The sequence below is a fragment of the Muntiacus reevesi genome, chromosome 1, assembly GCF_963930625.1.
Source record: "Muntiacus reevesi chromosome 1, mMunRee1.1, whole genome shotgun sequence".
NCBI lineage: Eukaryota > Metazoa > Chordata > Mammalia > Artiodactyla > Cervidae > Muntiacus > Muntiacus reevesi.
The window spans coordinates 83641816-83658925 of record NC_089249.1 but is presented as its reverse complement, the minus strand read 5'-3'; the positions used below and the strand labels follow the sequence as shown (position 1 = coordinate 83658925).

The window sequence follows — 17110 nt, the reverse complement described above, 5'->3', positions numbered from 1 at the left end:
GTTTTCTCATCCTCTGAACCTGCTGATTTCCTTTCTTTCATCCCTCTCTCCTTTCTGTGTTCCAGTGTGTGGGCCCAGTTGAGGCTCCTAAAGGAGACACACAGAGAAGGAACCAAGATCAGGTCTTGGCTGCAGATCCCAGTGCACATTGAACATGCATCTCAGTCTCTTATGCACTCAGAAAAAACTCAGCAGGAAAGGAATTTGGAGAATTGGAATAACCTTCTCTTACAGATGAGGAAACTGAGGCCCAGAGAGATGTGGAGATTTCGCCTAAATTCCCACACCCTTATGCAGCATAGCTGCCACACAAACCTTGACCACAAGTTTTTGTATCCAAAAGCACCAGGAACCCATGGCTAAATTTCAGGGGACATTTGATCAAACATACTTCTTATTTTCCTTCCTAAAATAAAAATACCTGACGGACATTTCCCCAAAAGAATTTCATCCCTTTTCAATAGTGCTATATTTATACTTGGCATTTCTTTCTCCAGAGTATCTTCCTGACCCAGGAATTGAACTCAGGTCTCCTGCACTGCAGCCAGATTCTTTACCATCTGAGTCACCAGAGAAGCCCAATCTCCTTCCAGTAGTCCCATATTTATACTGTGTTTACCAACTTGGTGGACACAGTGGGACCAAGGAATGCATGAATGTTAAATACGTCACAGTCTGTATTTTAAAATTAGATGTGCTTCTCTGTAAAACATCTGGCTCCTGTGTTAGAGGCCATGTTCCTGAGATCCAGGCCTTCTCTGAGCCTCAGTCACCCTCCACCCGAAGTCTCTTCAAAGCCTGCCACATAGAATATTCAGTAAATACTTGTCAAGCACATCCACACTAGTTACCAGGAATCACTAACTCTTACTGAGGTCTTCTGCTCCCTACCCGATTTCCACTAATCCCATCCTGTGTCTATGTGAAAACAATGAAAGCACAGCCCTGGTGACAGAAGTCCAAGATGCAATTTCCAACTCCACCAAAATACCAAGTCTGCTTTGCATGGTGATTTCATTACCCTCTTTGAGCATATGGATCTCATGTATAATGGAGAAGAATGTATCATGTAACATAGAGAAAGTAGTACTAACCTTGATGATTAACTGTGATATCATACAGGAGACAGGCCCCAATCCCTGGGTGCTGGCTGCACAGTATAGGAAATCTACACCAGAGACACTACAGGGCCTGTTGTAAACTTGGGGATAAGACTCAAGAAACTGCATTTCAGACAAAAATTCCAGGGAGATTCTCATGAAGGAAAAAGCCCCGACATTAAACAAATGGCCGAGAATGAAGACCTGGAAATCCTAGCAGCAACAGGCATGACTCAGCTTAAGTAAAACAAGTCCCTTGTCAAGGGGGCTTCTCAAGGGAAAATGTCTCCTTTGTAGGATGGTGCCCAACCCTGCCCAGCCCCACTCTCTTCTGGGACAGAACTGGGCAGCAGTGGCCAGTGGTACATGATGAGACCTCAGGAAGTGAGCGTAACTGGAGACCTATCCTCAGGCTCTCCATGTGCCAGCTTACCCACAGGTAAACACAAAGCTGAGTGGGTCAGCCTGTGAAATGAAGTCTCATTTAGGATCCACTTCTTTTCTACCAGGGCATCCTCTTCCATTTCTCCTCTAGACCCTGCTCACAGAGTGAGGAAAAGGAAGGGCCCTAGCAGTGCCAAGTCCTTCCAAGTGCACCCCTCATCCTCCCCACCCTGGGCCTCGGGGCGGAGCAGGGGTGTGAGTGAGTCAGTGACTACCTCTGTGCTCTCATCACATCCTTCTCGGTCCCTGCACCCTGGTCCCCTCGCAGCCCACTCTCAGACCCTTCCAGAATGCCAGGTGCCAACATTCACAGAACATTTTCCATCATAAAGAGTTACAACAGAAAGTGGGGCTGTTTCTACACAGATCCTAACCCCATGAACGTGCCCTGTGTACCAACACAATTCAAACTCTCCTTCTAACTCCTAGGTCCCTGGTCTCCACCTGGTGGAGAGGCACAGCCACACAGGTGAATGCTGGGATGCAGCCCAGTTCCACCAGAAGAGAACTGGGATTCTCAGACAAAGGCTGTGTCCAGGCAAAATGAGACATTTGATGGAGTCCGTCATCAGCATCCCACCCACTGCCCTTTCCTGCATCTTTTGTTCTTTTCTTTGAGGTGTTTTTTCCAACTCTCTACTCAGCTTTCAAATTCCTACTTCAGTGTCTTACAGACAAAGATAATGTCATACTAGAGATGTTTTTATGCAAACACAGGTGCAGCCATTTATGGAGGAGTAGATAATTGTGACTGAGACTGAACTGGCAGTTCCAAATCAAGGTTGGAGGAAGAAGAGCTAAGAAAAGGCATTTTAAGGTCTGTTTGCAAATAACAGGACATAGAATCGGCCAATCTCCTTTGGAAAAGCAAATTCACCTGGATTACCTGCTGGAAGGACTGGAGATGGCAAATATTCAAAACTTTAGCAACCAAAGGCAATGGCCTTGATGAGGCAAGGGATGGTTAGTTGAAACATTAAACAGCAGACATCAGTACAATCATTTCTGCTCCCAAAGACCACATCACAGAACTCTTGAAAAAGTTGAGTGAGCTTTCTTACTTCCACAATAAAAGTGATTTCAGGGAATTGTTGAGTACCAATAATTAGCCACACAGGATGAATTGACATGAGGTGCTAACGTTTTAAAATTTATTTATTTATTATTTTTAGCTGTGCTGGGTCTTCTTTGCTATGCAGGACCTTGCTCTATCTAGTTGCAGCAAGTGGAGGTTATTCTCTAGTTACGGTGCACAGACTTCTCATTGTGGTGCCTTCTTTTTTTATGGAGTCAGGACTCTAGAGCATATGAGCTTCACTAGCTGTGGTGAATGCATGGGTTTGTTGCCCTGCAGCATGTGGAGTCTTCCTGGTCCAGGTATCAAACTCATGTCCCCTCCATTGGCAGGCATATTCTTAATCACTGGGCCACCAGGGAAGTCCATGAGATACCCACTTTTACTTTAGGCCGTCTCTCTAAGGGTGGAGGAAGAGCATTGTTCCTTGTGAAGGTGCGTTCAGTCGAGGGTCAGTGCAAGGAGAGGAATTAAGGTTAATTGAGCACCTCCCTAGTACCCTCAAGTCAACTGAGGAAAAGGTCACACCTGTCTAGGGTCTAGACCGAGATCCACAGCCTTCAGTTATTTTTCTAGACAATGGGAAACGCCTTACACCTACCAGTTGCCCAGGGATCTGGCCATGTATTACAACTCCCTTACACATACCCCTGTGTGGGAGGAGGCCATTGGGGCTTGCTTAGCATCACCTGTCCTGTGTTTGAAGCCAGTTTACTCTTCACTCAAGCTCACCTAAACTTCTGGATGTCTGTGTGAGAGAGGATGGTGATCTTTAGGGATTTTGCTGGTCGAGCCCCACCCCAAATGTGGGCCCCACTAGTGACCAGGGTGCTCCATCCCCACTTCCTCCTGTCCTGCTGGGTGACTGCAGGGGCTGACCTGCTAGAGGAATATCTTGGTGAAATCTGGAATCTGCACCAGCGCCTAGAGGAGTCCATCTGCATTAACAACCACCTGCAGGAGCAACTGGAATACAGGCTCAGCTCCACAGGCCCACGAAAGCAGTAGGTGAGGCCCAGGGTCTCCTATTTCTGGTCTATTTAGCGAAAATCTGAAGGTAGCCATAGGGAAGAACTTCGCAGATTTCAAAACACTGTGGTAGGATTTCCTCTACTGGCTTTTTACAGTCAGCAAGGCAGGGGCAAGGACCATTCCCCTCCCTTTGTTGCTGTATCTGAGCTCAGAGGGTAACTCTCCTCACTGCAGATCTAACCAGGTCTGGTCTCCAGAATCCTGACTTCTCATCCATCCTGAATCTACTCCTGTACTGCCTGCTGACTTCTGTGCCCTGGTCCTGTGATTGGCAAGTGGTGGGGCCAGGTCTGTAGGGCCTCCCCCAGCCACTGACCGAGGTGGCCTTGCTGCCCACACTCTCCCCCAGGTTGCTGACACTGGGGATTTGGCCTTGCCCACACCCTTGTCCTGCCCACACCACAGCAGCAACAGCTATTTAGGGAATAAAGCCTCCTGAACAACTCACCCAGGGCATGTGAAATGCACACAAGAACCCACACGGAGTAGAGACAGGGCCCACAAGGCTTTATGTTCAGGAGTTGAGGTCCTCATGGTCTTCTGCTGGTTTGGGCAAGATGTTTGGAGATACAGAATGAGCAGAGAGCCTCTGCTACCCAAATGTGTGACTTGCCTGCCTGCATTGCCCAGGACAGGCTCCACCTTTTACTTCTACAGTCCGGGCCTGGAGTCCACACCTCAGCTCTGCAATGAGAACAGAGTTCTCAGAGAAGAAAACCAGAGGCTTCAGCCTCAGTTCAGTCACATTTCCAGGGGTGGGAGGGCACTCCCAGGCCCCTTTCGTCCCTGACCACACCATTCACCAATTAGAGAAGCAAAGAGAGAAGGTGGAGAGAACAGAGCTGAACAGACCCACCCGCTCAAACTTCTACGCTATTCTCAGTCTAGAAAACATCCTCTACTTCCTACAGGAGATCATGGCTCTATGCGCATGTTTCATACTAAGCTCTCGCCCCCCCAGGGAATGACAGAAGCCATTCTCTTGCTCCCAAGTGAACTGGAGAGTGAGCTGGCCCCTGAAGAGGGAGCCGTAGGGTCTGGCCACCTGGTGTGCAGTGGCTTTGAGCAGAGACCTGGCCACAGGTGGTGCGGGAAGCTTTCACTCTAACTTGGGGGCACCAGCTGCTCCTACAGACCTCAGCCCTCCCTTCAGCTCATCCTCCTGACAGGCTCCCACTGCGATCCTGGCTTCTGTCACCACTCAGCCCTCTCCAGCCTCAGTGAGCCCCAGCAGGACCTGATGAAGGACTCTTACTTCCACTGTGTGACTTTGGTCTCCAGGTGAACCCCCTAAGGGCCCTGCCATGCACCCCAGTCCTGTGACCCTTGCCTTCCAGGGGACATGCAAGCAGCGAAGCCACCAGAGGTCCTTAAAACAGCAGGAAGGGTGGGCCTGCGTCCCTTCTTCCCAGCTCCCTGTCTGCTGAGGAGGATCTGGGCCCTCCTCCACACCAACTGGAGGGTCTGGAAGGAGTCAGACATGTGGCCTCCTGAGCAGGGCGAAAGGCAGAGGGCATTTTCTGCAGTTGAGGAATAACCAGCCAGGGTCCCCGTGGCTCAGCACTAAGGAAAACATGCCTAGTGAGCAGAGGACCTTGTGACGCTGCTTCTGAACACCCTGGGGCGTGGGAGCCAGCGACAGACATCTGTTGCCTCATCACCTGTCCTCAGAGGGTCAGGTCAGGGGAAACAGGACCTGCTTCCCCCCACTGGAGCGTGTGGTCCCCACACTGGAGCTCCTGGGCAGACCTGAAAGCACAGGCCTGAGCAGCGGGGCCCTGCAGGACAGTGTGGGCAGGGGCCTGACTGCCTGACTTGGGGTCGGCACAGCTGGGTCACCGTCAGGCTGGGCGTCAGTCTACCCTGCAGCACCTGAGTTCTTTGAATCCATGGGGTGGGAGTGGTGACTCCCAGATGTCATCTCGTGTTTAGCCTAGACCTCCTGTTTGTATTGTTGTTCAGTCGCTCGGTCGTGTCCGACTCTTGGTGACCCCATGGACTGCAGCTCGCCAGGCTTCCCTGTCCTTCACCATCTCCTGGAGCTTGCTCAAACTCATGTCCATTGAGTCGGTGATGCTATCCAACCATTTCATCCTCTGTCATCCCCTTCTCTTCCTGTATCTATTAAGGTCTCCAAAAAGTGTACTGACCTCACTCTTAAATATGCTTTCCTATTTGGTCATCCTAACTTCACTTTGAGATTTGGGAAATAAAGGCCACAGCAAGCCTATTGAAAGTCTTGTGTAAAGCAAACCAGTGATCATTTTAAAGTGATACGTAAGCAGCCCCTAGCTGTGTGAAAGCCTTGTCTGTGTCTTCATAGTGCTTTAGAAAGTGTGTATATATGAACAAATGTGGGATATTTACTCATATACATTGCTCTAAGTGTATGTTTAAGACTGACGTAACTGGTGCACAGGGTTGGTGAGAGGAAATGAAATAGCCTTTTTGATGGCCATTAAAGCAAAGAAATAAGTTTTTCTTCCCCTACTTCATTTCTGATTTCAGCACCAGTCTCGTGGCTGTGTGGGGAAGAATAGGGAAGACAAACTGTCACCAAGAGCTCACCTCACTAACACTTAATGTCTAGGTTTAAAAGAAAGATTTACTGTCTTGCCTTTTTATAAGAATCTCCTATTTAAAAATATTAAAAAGTGGTTCTTAAATTTAGAGAATCTTAGAATGAGCTTTTGTGATTAAAGAAGCTATTTCCTGGCTTCCATTTCCCAGAGATTTACTTGGTGTGGTGTCCTAGAGTCTGAATTTTTCACATAAGCATAGCCATATGTTTCTGATGTGGGTAAGCTGTAGATCACAGTTTAAGACCTATTGTTCTATAACACTGATTCGAACCCATATATAAGTTTGTTCTCTTTTAATTAAAAATCTTTAATTAAAAAGTAGATTAGACCCAGAGGGATCGAGTAGAGAGGGAGGTGGGAGGGAGGATCGGGATGGGGAATACATGTAAATCCATGGCTGATTCATGTCAATGTATGACAAGAACCACTACAATATTGTAAAGTGATTAGTCTCCAACTAATAAAAATAAATGGAAAACAAAAAAAGTAGATTCGTTGAACCACAAATTAACATGAAGACCTTCAAACATTCCTTGGAAAATGTCTTTAGTTACATTCTTTTGCCTTCCAGAATTAAAATCAAGCACTCATTCTACAGTTAATTCCTAGTAACAGTTGAAAAATAAAACAAGCAACAACATGAACAAAAAACTCACCACCACTACCACCAATTACAAAATGATCCGCCCTGAGGTAGAGAGACATGCCCCCTTTTTGAAATAGATGGAATGACCTCAACTTCTGCTTTTTTTACACTTAGCTAATTACATATTTTCCATCAGCACCTCTGGCTGTCACTATAGAGGAACTCACTGGAAGAATCAGCAGAAAGGGTGAAAAGTCAGCCAAGCTATGAACTATTATTTTAAGATAAAGTAGTAAAATTTGAGTATCTTTTGCTGTGTGGTGATTCAAGCATCCCAGAAATTTCCCCTTCATCCCAGTGTTGCTGGGGCTTCTAGGAATTGACAATATAATCAGCAATTAATGGAGGACTCAAGTAATGCTTTTAAAAACCTTCATTTTGTGGACAAAGATTTTACAAAAACAACAGCATATGAATCATGTAAATTTCAGACCTGGTCAGGATCAAATCACAAATTACTTTTGGGGAAAATTCCTAAAAGCTATTTTGTGTTTCACCCTTTGAAAGGTAGTTCTTCACCCGAATTTTTTTAAAAAGTTGCAAAAAAGTGTATCTCTATTTTTTTTTATCTTTAAGATGGAGTATTCTACGATATTTAACTTTTCATAAATTATATTATTTCCCTCTACATGTTAGAACTCATTCTAAAACAAATGAAATCAACCTGTGTCATCACTAATGTCTTCCAATTTGCTGTAAATGAGAACCACGTTGGGTACAACTGTGCAGGAAATAGGGTGAGAGTCCTTGAGAAAAAAAAAAAATAGAAAGGAAAAAAGACACCTAATGAAATGGTTCAAAGAAGTACCAATATTGCTTGACCTGTCAGCAGACAACCTGCAGATCCATACAGGGTTCATTATGTCCCCTATCTTATAACTTCTAAAGTGAATGTAACAGACACATTGAATTGATGTTCTATGTCTGCTGTGATAAGTGACCATGAGTTTAGCCTCTTAAAAGAACACACTTTTATTATCTCCAATTTTGTTGGAGGCCAACAAAGTTATCATTAGACTAAAATCAAAATGTCGACAGGACTGCCTTACCTTCTGAAGGCTCTAAGGGATAATATGTTTCCTTGTCAATTCTAAAGGAGGAGGAGGCGAAAACAGAGGCAGAGTAAGGAGGAAGATGACCAGAGCCTGAATGGCAAAGAAGGTTCTAGTCTCTGGTCCCAGAAGAGCAGCTGCTCTCTCTTGCACTTCCCCTGACCTCATGGTGGAGAGTTACACATGCCCACCCACCTCTTTTATCCTCCAACCCCCTTGATTCCCAAAAGAGCAGCCTCTTATCACATCCCCCTCCAGCCCCCTTCCGTGCTCTGATTCTAGGGATTTTTTCTATTCTGCCTAGGTCTCCTTAGAGCTAGCCACAGATTCCTCACCAGCACCCAAACCCTAGTCTGTGGCTCTGGAGAGTCCAAACCACAGAAATCTCCCAGGAGAAGACGAAATGCAGGCCACATGTTCTCATGGGGTCACTCTGCAAAACTCTCAATCCGCCTGTTCAAAACATGCCAGGTTGTTATTTGGGAAGATGTAAAAACTGTTTACAAAAAAAAAAAATTACCAAAAATCAACTCCGTTGTGCAGGTTATTGTTACATGGAATAACGTACACTATAAAATCCTAAACCAGGTGATCAATTCTCATTCTAAAGTCACAGATAAGCCTTAACAAGGGAAAGCAGGCTGTGAGTACTATTTACAGGAAATGAACAATATTGGAGCAGATCCCACAAAGGCCCAGGTAGGAGAAGATTCTTAGGCCAATGGTTAAGCAACCTCCTGTATTAGTCAGCTCAAGCAAGCCATACAAAATTACCATAAATTGGGTGGCTTAACCATCAGTCTGTTTTCACATATTCTGGAGGCTGGTTGTCCAAGATAAAGACTCATGTTCATGTCAAATCAATTTATGATGCAAACACTCCTCCTGGCTTGCAAATGTTATAGCAGATTTCTCACTGGGTCCTCTCCGGGCTTCTTCTCTGTGGTTGAGCTGGGGTAGGGCAGGAGCCCAAGCTCTCTGGTTTCTTTTCTCACAAGGACACTAATCCTATCAGATCAGGACCCCAAGGCTATGGCCTCATTTAATCTTATGAAAGTGAAAGTTATATCGCTCAGTTGTGTCCGACTCTTTGCAAGCCCATGGACTGTAGCCTACCAGGATCCTCCGGCTCTGGGATTTTCCAGGCAAGAGTACTGGAGTGGGTTGCCATTTCCTTCTCCAGGGGATCCTCCCGACCCAGGAATCGAACCCGGATTCCTGCATTGTAGGCAGACACTTTACCGTCTGAGCCACCTTAACTACTTCCTTAAAGATAGAAGGCGGAGAAGGGGAAAATAGATGACAAGATGGTTGCATGGCATCACCGACTCAACGGACATGAGTTTGAGCAATCTCCAGGAGATGTAAAGGAGAGGGAAGCCTGGCATGCTGAAGACCACAGGGGTTGCAAAGAGTTGGACATGACTGAATGACATCTTCCTTAAAATGCTTTCTCCAAATACAGCCCCACAGGGATTAGGGTTCAACATATGAATTAGGTGGTGGTGTTGGGGGGGTGGTGATATACATTCAGTTCCTAACACCCTCCCCAGTCTTCTCCTCCCATGAAGGCATTTGCAGCTCTCAGCTCTAGTCCCTAGGAACTTCCCAGGCACTGGCTACTCAGATTCCTCTCCCCATAGACTTTCTCCTTCTCTCTCTCTCTCTCTGACTCTAGTGCCTGAGCTCAGGGCACAGCTGTTGACTGGCTGATGCTAAGAAGCCATGGACTGACTTGCTTTCACCTGGATGACTTTCAGAAGGGAGCAGACATGTGGTCACTGAGGAGACTGGCTGTGGTGTCAGGCTAATACTTTCCCAAAGATGTCCACACCTGGGTCCCTGGAATCCATGATTATGTTACTTGACATGGCAAAAGAGACTTTGCAGTGTGATTAAATTAAAGATCTTGAGATGGGCACCCCATGGAATCACAAAGGTCCATATAGAGGGAGGAAAGAGAGTTGGTGTCAGAATAATGTGTTGTGAGAATAACTTGATCAGTTGTAACTAGCTTTGAAGATGAAAGTGGCCTATGAGAGTAGAATGGGGGCATCTTCTAGAGGCTGGACAAGGCAAACGGATTCTCCCCTAGCATCTCCAAGAACCACCACAACCCAGCTGTCACATTGATTTTAGCCCAGGGAGATGCATCTAGAACTTCTGATCTCTAGAAGCATAAGATAATAAATGTGTGTTGTTTTAAGCCACTAAATATGTAGTGACATGTAACAGTAGCAATAGGAAACTCCTACAGTGGACCTCGGTGAATAAAAAATATTTAAAACCAGTTATGGTGGGAATTTGTTACCATAGCTTTAGACCAATTACTCTATCCCCAGAAATGCGAACTTTCAAACTGTTTAAATCTCAGTGTAGAAAATGTAAATAATACTGGATGAGGTACCAACCATCCCCATGTAAGAGGCTGAAACCTCGTTTGCACTCAGGGATAAATGTCTAGTGTGCTCCAAGACAGGGTTGTGCATGCCTGGTCTATTTGACACAGGGTTGCACTGTGTCAAATGGGGCACTGAATTTATAATGTTCTTCACTGGGCTAGCTGCAGGGCTGTCCTTTGTTATATCTTGATCAACTACTATCTGAACCCCCCTTTCCGCTGATGAGGGATTTTCCATATTCCTCAACTTCTGAGGATCCCACACTTAGTTTTCTGAGGGGCTAAGATGTGGATCTATTACCAGGAACTGGCCACTGCCTACAAGTAACAAATACTCCAGCATTTAATAGGAGGTGAGAGACACAGGAGTAGGCCCTGGGAAAACTCTTTCTGGCCACTGCAACACAAGAATCCCCCCACCACAAGATCTTTAGTTGAACACCAAGCAGGTGGCGCAGAAATCATGGAACCACGGGTGGTGTCTAGTGATCAGGCCCAACAGGGTCAGCTGTGCAGTTAGAGGGTTTGCCACTGAGCAGAAGGCACCAGTGTCCTTTCCATTTGGTTTGTGTTCTCACTTTCATCAGCCTTTTTTATTCCTCCCAGTTTGTATAAATTCATTCTCCAGTTCTGGAGATTCTCTAAGGTATTACTAGCCCTGGATTGAAGTTTATGTCACATGAAAAGAGCCAGAATCTATTTCTGATATTGCAGAGATAGAAATGGGGGTGGGGAGGGAGGCAGAAAGCAAGATTCTTCCTGGAAGTTAACTGCATGCTGAGTTCCTTTGCTGTTTGCCCCAAGATTTTCCAGAAGTCACCTTCCCCCTTAAACCAAAGGCGCCTCAAGGATCAAGTTACTCCATTTCCCCTTGCTCTCTGGTCGGAAAACACAAGTTGGCTGTCTTCTCCAGCCTCCCACTTCTCCACCCTCAGGTCTAACCCAGTCTTCTGCAGTTTAAGAGAAAACAAATAAACAAACCTCACTCTCCAAGCAAACACGTCATCTTTCTTGCCCTTATTTTAGTCATCAGTTTCTATTTCAGAGTCCTCATTTCTTGTATTCTCTATGGTAGGCAAAGGAAAAGCATGGTCCTTGCGATATCTTGAGAATGAAACAGAAGAATCTGCACAGAAAACAAGTCCACCGAGTAGTACTTTGAGATGTAAACTGAAATCCTTATGTTTACAACATGAAATATACATATGCTTTTATTTTGTCTCTATATTTCTATTCACTGTTTTCAGTTCAGTTCAGTTCAGTCTCTCAGTCGTGTCTGACTCTTTGCGACCCCATGAATTGCAGCACGCCAGGCCTCCCTGTCCATCACCCACTCCAGAATTTACTCAAACTCATGTCCATCGAGTTGGTGATGCCATTTAGCCCTCTCATCCTCTGTTGTCCCCTTCTCCGCCTGCCCCCAATCCCTCCCAGCATCACAGTCTTTTCCAATGAGTCAACACTTGGCACGAGGTGGCCAAAGTACTGGAGTGTCAGCTTCAGCATCAGTCCTTCCAATGAACACCCAGGACTGGTCTCCCTTAGGATGGACTGGTTGGATCTCCTTGCAGTCCAAGGGACTCTCAAGAGTTTCCTCCAACACCACAGTTCAAAAGTATCAATTCTTCGGTGCTCAGCCTTCTTCATAGTCCAACTGTGACACCCATACATGACCACTGGAAAAACCATAGCCTTGACTAGAGGGACTTTTGTTGGCAAAGTAATGTCTCTGCTATTTAATATGTTATCTAGGTTGGTCATAACTTTCTTTCCAAGGAGTAAGCATCTTTTAATTTCATGGCTGCAGTCACCATCTGCAGTGATTTTGGAGCCCCCCAAAATAAAGCCTGAGACTGTTTCCACTCTTTCCCCATCTATTTCCCATGAAGTGATGGGACCAGATGCCATGGTCTTAGTTATCTGAATGTTGAGCTTTAAGCCAACTTTTTCACTCTCTCTTTCACTTTCATCATGAGAACTTTTAGTTCTTCACTTTGTGCCATAAGGGTGGTGTGATCTGCATGTCTGAGGTTATTGATATTTCTCCTGGCAATCTTGATTCTAGCTTGTGCTTCTTCCAGCCCAGCGTTTCTCATGATGTACTCTGCATGGAAGTTAAATAAGCAGGGTGACAATATGCAGCCTTGACGTACTCCTTTTCCTATTTGGAACCAGTCTGTGGTTCCATGTCCAGTTCTAACTGTTGCTTCCTGACATGTTTTTACAACTCATTTATTACTTAAAAACTTTTGCATCAGCGTAACACACGATCCCTAAATTTCTCTCCTCGGCGTGCTATCCAGCCCGAAGGGTCAGACTCCGAGGAGGCTGGCAAAATCCGTCCGTATCTCCATGTATATGTATGGCTGAATCCCTTCGCTATTCACCGGAAACTACCACAACATTGTTAACTGACTATACCCAAATAAAAAATAAAAATTTTAAATTAAAAAAGAAGTGAAAACCAGTCTATCTCATTTAAACGGTGAAGGTTTTATTGCTCAGTCGTGTTCGACTTTTTGCAAGCCCATAGATTGTAGCCTACCAGGATCCGCCGTCTATGGATTTTTCCAGACAAGAGTACTGGAGAGGGTTAGCCATTTCTTCAGGGGACCCTCGCGACCCAGGAATCGACCCCGGGTTTCCCCTATTGTAAACTGACGCTTTACCGCCTGAGCCACCAATGACGCCCCAGGTCTCTTCTATCGTTGTAAGTAGGTCCATTGCTAACGTTGATGAAATCATGACGTCACTTCCCGTCACAGGGGACTCGCCATTGGTCATCTCGACAGGGGTGGGGCCGGGCTTGGGTTGAAGAAGAGGAGCCGCCTTAGAGGTCCCGAATGGGGTTGGTTTATGTAAATCTTGCAGCGAAGTGGTCCTGTTCCCAGAGAGCCACTTTCTCGGTTACGGAAATTTTCCTGAGATTTTGTTGGATTTTTTTTTAGAAGAGCTATTTGGAGGGACTGAGGGGCGTGGCAAAAGAGAGGGTGCGGAGGATAGTAGAATTTCAGGGCAACGGCAAAGTCAGCGTGTGTGTACAGTGTACGTGTCTAATGCTGTGCGGGGAGGGGAGGGGGTAGCAGGGGGAAGGTCAACTCATACTTACCTGGCAGAGGAGATACCATGATCAACAAGGAGGCTGTCCCAGGGCGAAGGTCATCCATTGCACTCCGGATGTGTTGACCTCTGCGTTTTCCTCAAATAGGGGAAACTCGACTGCGTAATTTATGGAAGTGGGGAACTGCGTGCGCGCTCTCCCCTGATAACTAAGTAATAACTGCAGGCTTAGTTTATGTTTCCTTGTCGGTGATTTAGTTATTAAGTTGTATCTGACTCTTGTGGTTCCCACGGAGTGTAGGCACCAGGAGCAAACTGAAAACCAGCCCAGTGGACCTTGCTGAGTTGAGGACAAGTTCCTGGATGTCAAAGGAGCTATATCTAGTCCAGAGGACAAACTCCCAGGGAGGAGAGAGATGCTGAGGGTAGTCAGGAGAGCCCTGTAAAGGAGGCTCCTCCAGAGGGCAGCAAAGTATTGATCAGTGTAGCCCTGGGAGAAAACTCCCCAAAGTCAGGGGGAAATCTTCCACAGGGTCAGAGTGAACAGAGAGCCTGGCGCTCACAGTCATGCTTGCCCTCAACAGGTAGACTAGAAAATACTAACAATAACCTTGTGATTAAAGAGATCGTGGAGTGGAGTGCTCAAGGAAGTCTTAGCTCAGTAGCAGGAATTTGTTAGCCTTAGACTGAGTGTTCAGCTGCTCCAGATCATTTAGCTAATCATAAAAGCAAGACCTGAGACCATCAAACTGTTTACAAATAACTTAGGGGCAACCCTGAACAAAACTCAACATTTATAGGAACACAAAACTCTCCAGCACCCAACAACATTTACAGTGTCTGGCATTCCATCAGATTTTTAGGTATCCAAAGAGGAAGGGGAAATGACTCACAATGAAGGGACACATTGATCATTTATGAGTGACCGAGAGCTGACACAGATGTCAGAATAACCAGGGAAGGACATTTAAACTTTTATTCCAACTATATTCCAGTCAAAGCTATGTTTTTTCCAGTGCTCTGTGCTTAGTTGTGTCAGCTCTGCGGACCCCATGAACTGTATGTAGCCCTCCAGGCTCTTCTGTCCATGGGGATTGTCTAGGCAAGAAAACTGAAGTGGGTTGCCATGCCCTCCTTCAGGGAATCTTCCCAACCCAGGGATCGAACCCATGTCTCCCACATTGCAGGTGGAGTCAAAAATTTCAGCAAATGAGAAGATTGCCTCAAAATCAATAAAAAAAACATTGGGAAATGTAAAATGGCATCCATATTTTGAATTATTCTGAACAAAGCATTTGTAGACACATACACATGGAAAAAACTTCAATATGTTACCTAAAAATGCAGAACATGAGATAGAAGTAAACAGGAAAGAAGAAATGAGAAATTGGAACTGGCAGAGATTAAAAATAATTGAAGGTAAAGAAAATTCTTTGAAAAAAAAGGCTAAATGACAAGGTACATAGAGAACATATTTATCAAAACTAATAAGGGACACTGCATTAAAAATGAAAGCATCAAACAGAATAGAAATGAACAAAAGATAGTGAGAAAGGATCGGAGAGAAAGTTATAGAGACCTGGGGGAAATAGACCTGGAATGGTCAGTTCTAAGACCTATCCTAGTAGAGCTAAAAAGACTTGCTTTCTAAAAGAAAACATGTCCTGAAGCTCCAGATCACTCTTTGTCCTCAGTGGAAAAAAAATCAATTTACATTCTACATCTCAGCAGAACATACAATGTAAGACAATATTTTTGTTTTCAAAAATCAATAGAACTCATTGTGGATAAGTTCTTTATATTTAGCCAAGGTGTCTGTACTGTATCAAAGCAACAGAAAAAAAGTATTAATTATATCAAACTTAAGAAGTCCTCAGACCATCATGAGAAATCTTTAAAGATGAACTCTGCTCATCAAAAACTGACAGGAAACTGAGTTTTGTACATCTGGTCATCACTGAATATATGTGTTTGTAGATTTATTAAGCCACTGTGTTGTGGGCCCTGCTGTGGGGACAGCCTAGGTACACCCTCAAACTTCTGCAGGAAGGCTGCTAGTACTCCCAGAGTGGGACAGCCATCCTGTGCCACCAGGGGGCCCAAAGGACCCAGTGGGCCCCTCCCCCAGCTCCTACCTCTACCCTACCGATTAGCACATTAACAAAAAAAGGTGGAAGCAGCCTAAATGTCCATAAACAGATCAATGGATAAAGAAGATGTGGTGTATACACACACACACACACACACAATGTAATATTACTTCAGTTCAGTTCAGTTCAGTTGCTCAGTCATGTCCGACTCTTTGCGACCTTATGAATTGTAGTACGCCAGGCCTCCCTGTCCTTCACCAGCTCCCGGAGTCCACTCAAACTCATGTCCATCGAGTCGGTGATGCCATCCAGCCATCTCATCCTCTGTCGTCCCCTTCTCCTCCTGCCCCCAATCCCTCCCAGCATCAGGGTCTTTTCCAATGTGTCAACTCTTCACATCAGATGGCCAAAGTACCGGAGTTTCAGCTTCAGCTTAAGTCCTTCCAATGAACACCCAGGACTGATCTCCTTTAGGATGGACTGGTTGGATCTCCTGGCAGTCCAAAGGACTCTCAAGAGTCTACTCCAACACCACAGTTCAAAAGCGTCATTATTTAGTCATATAAAAATGGAATAATGCTACTGGCCACAACATGGATGAACCTAGAAATTATCATGCTAAATGAAGTAAGCCAGAAAGAGAAAGACAAATGTTACATGATATCATTTATATGTGGGGTCTATAAGAAAAGATCCAAATAAGCTTATTTACAAAACAGAAATAGACTTACAGACATAGGAAACAAATTTATGCTTACCAAAGCTGAAAAGTGTGGGGACAGGATAAAATAGCAGGTTGGGATTAACAAATATGGAAACAAACAAGGACCTACAGTATAGCATAGGGGAACTATTCTCAATATTTCATAATACCTTATAAAGGAAAATGGACTTCCCTAGTGGTTCAGATGGTAAAGAATCTGCCTGCAATGCGGGAGACCTGGGTTTGGTCCTTGGGTCAGGAAGATGCCCTGGAGAAGGAAATTGCAACCCACTTCAGTATCTTGCCTGGAGAACCCCATGGACAGAGGAGCCTGGCAGGCTACAGTCCATGGAGTTGTAAAGAATCAGACATGACTGAGCAGGTAACACACACACACATAATGGAAAATAATCTGAAAAGAATATATATATGCTTCCCAGGTGGTGCTAGTGGTAAAAAATCTGCCTGTCAATATGCAGGAGACATAAGAGAAGTGGGTTTAATCCCTAGGTGGGGAAGATCCCCTGGAGGAGGGCATTGCAACCCACTCCAGTATTCTTGCCTGGAGAATCAGAGTAGCCTGGTGGGCTACAGTCCAGGGTCACAAAGAGTTGGACAAGACCGAAGGGCTTAGCACGCACGCATATATATATTCCCCTTCTGGCCTCCCAATTCCATTTTGATAAAGTTTCCCTTTATTAGTTTTTATACCAGTCACATGGAATTTTCAATTTTCTAGTAGGTATTTTTTAAGTAAAATGAAAGAGAATAAATCTATTTTAACATTTTATGAGACTTACCACATAAAAATATTATCATTACAGCATGTGACCCTGGCAACATATCAAGTGTTTAAACAGCTCCAAGTGGTTTGTACCTCTCATTTTGGACAGCAGAGGTCAAATGTATACTACAGGTAAAAGTT

At 45.1% G+C, this 17110-nt stretch overlaps 1 non-coding gene across 1 annotated transcript; it reads left to right on the top strand.

Moving 5' to 3' along the window:
• The first annotated feature begins 13433 nt into the window (after positions 1–13433).
• Positions 13434–13597, top strand: LOC136156518 (U1 spliceosomal RNA). The gene has a single exon (XR_010661059.1). It is a non-coding gene; the product is annotated as a U1 spliceosomal RNA (small nuclear RNA).
• Positions 13598–17110: the final 3513 nt, after the last annotated feature.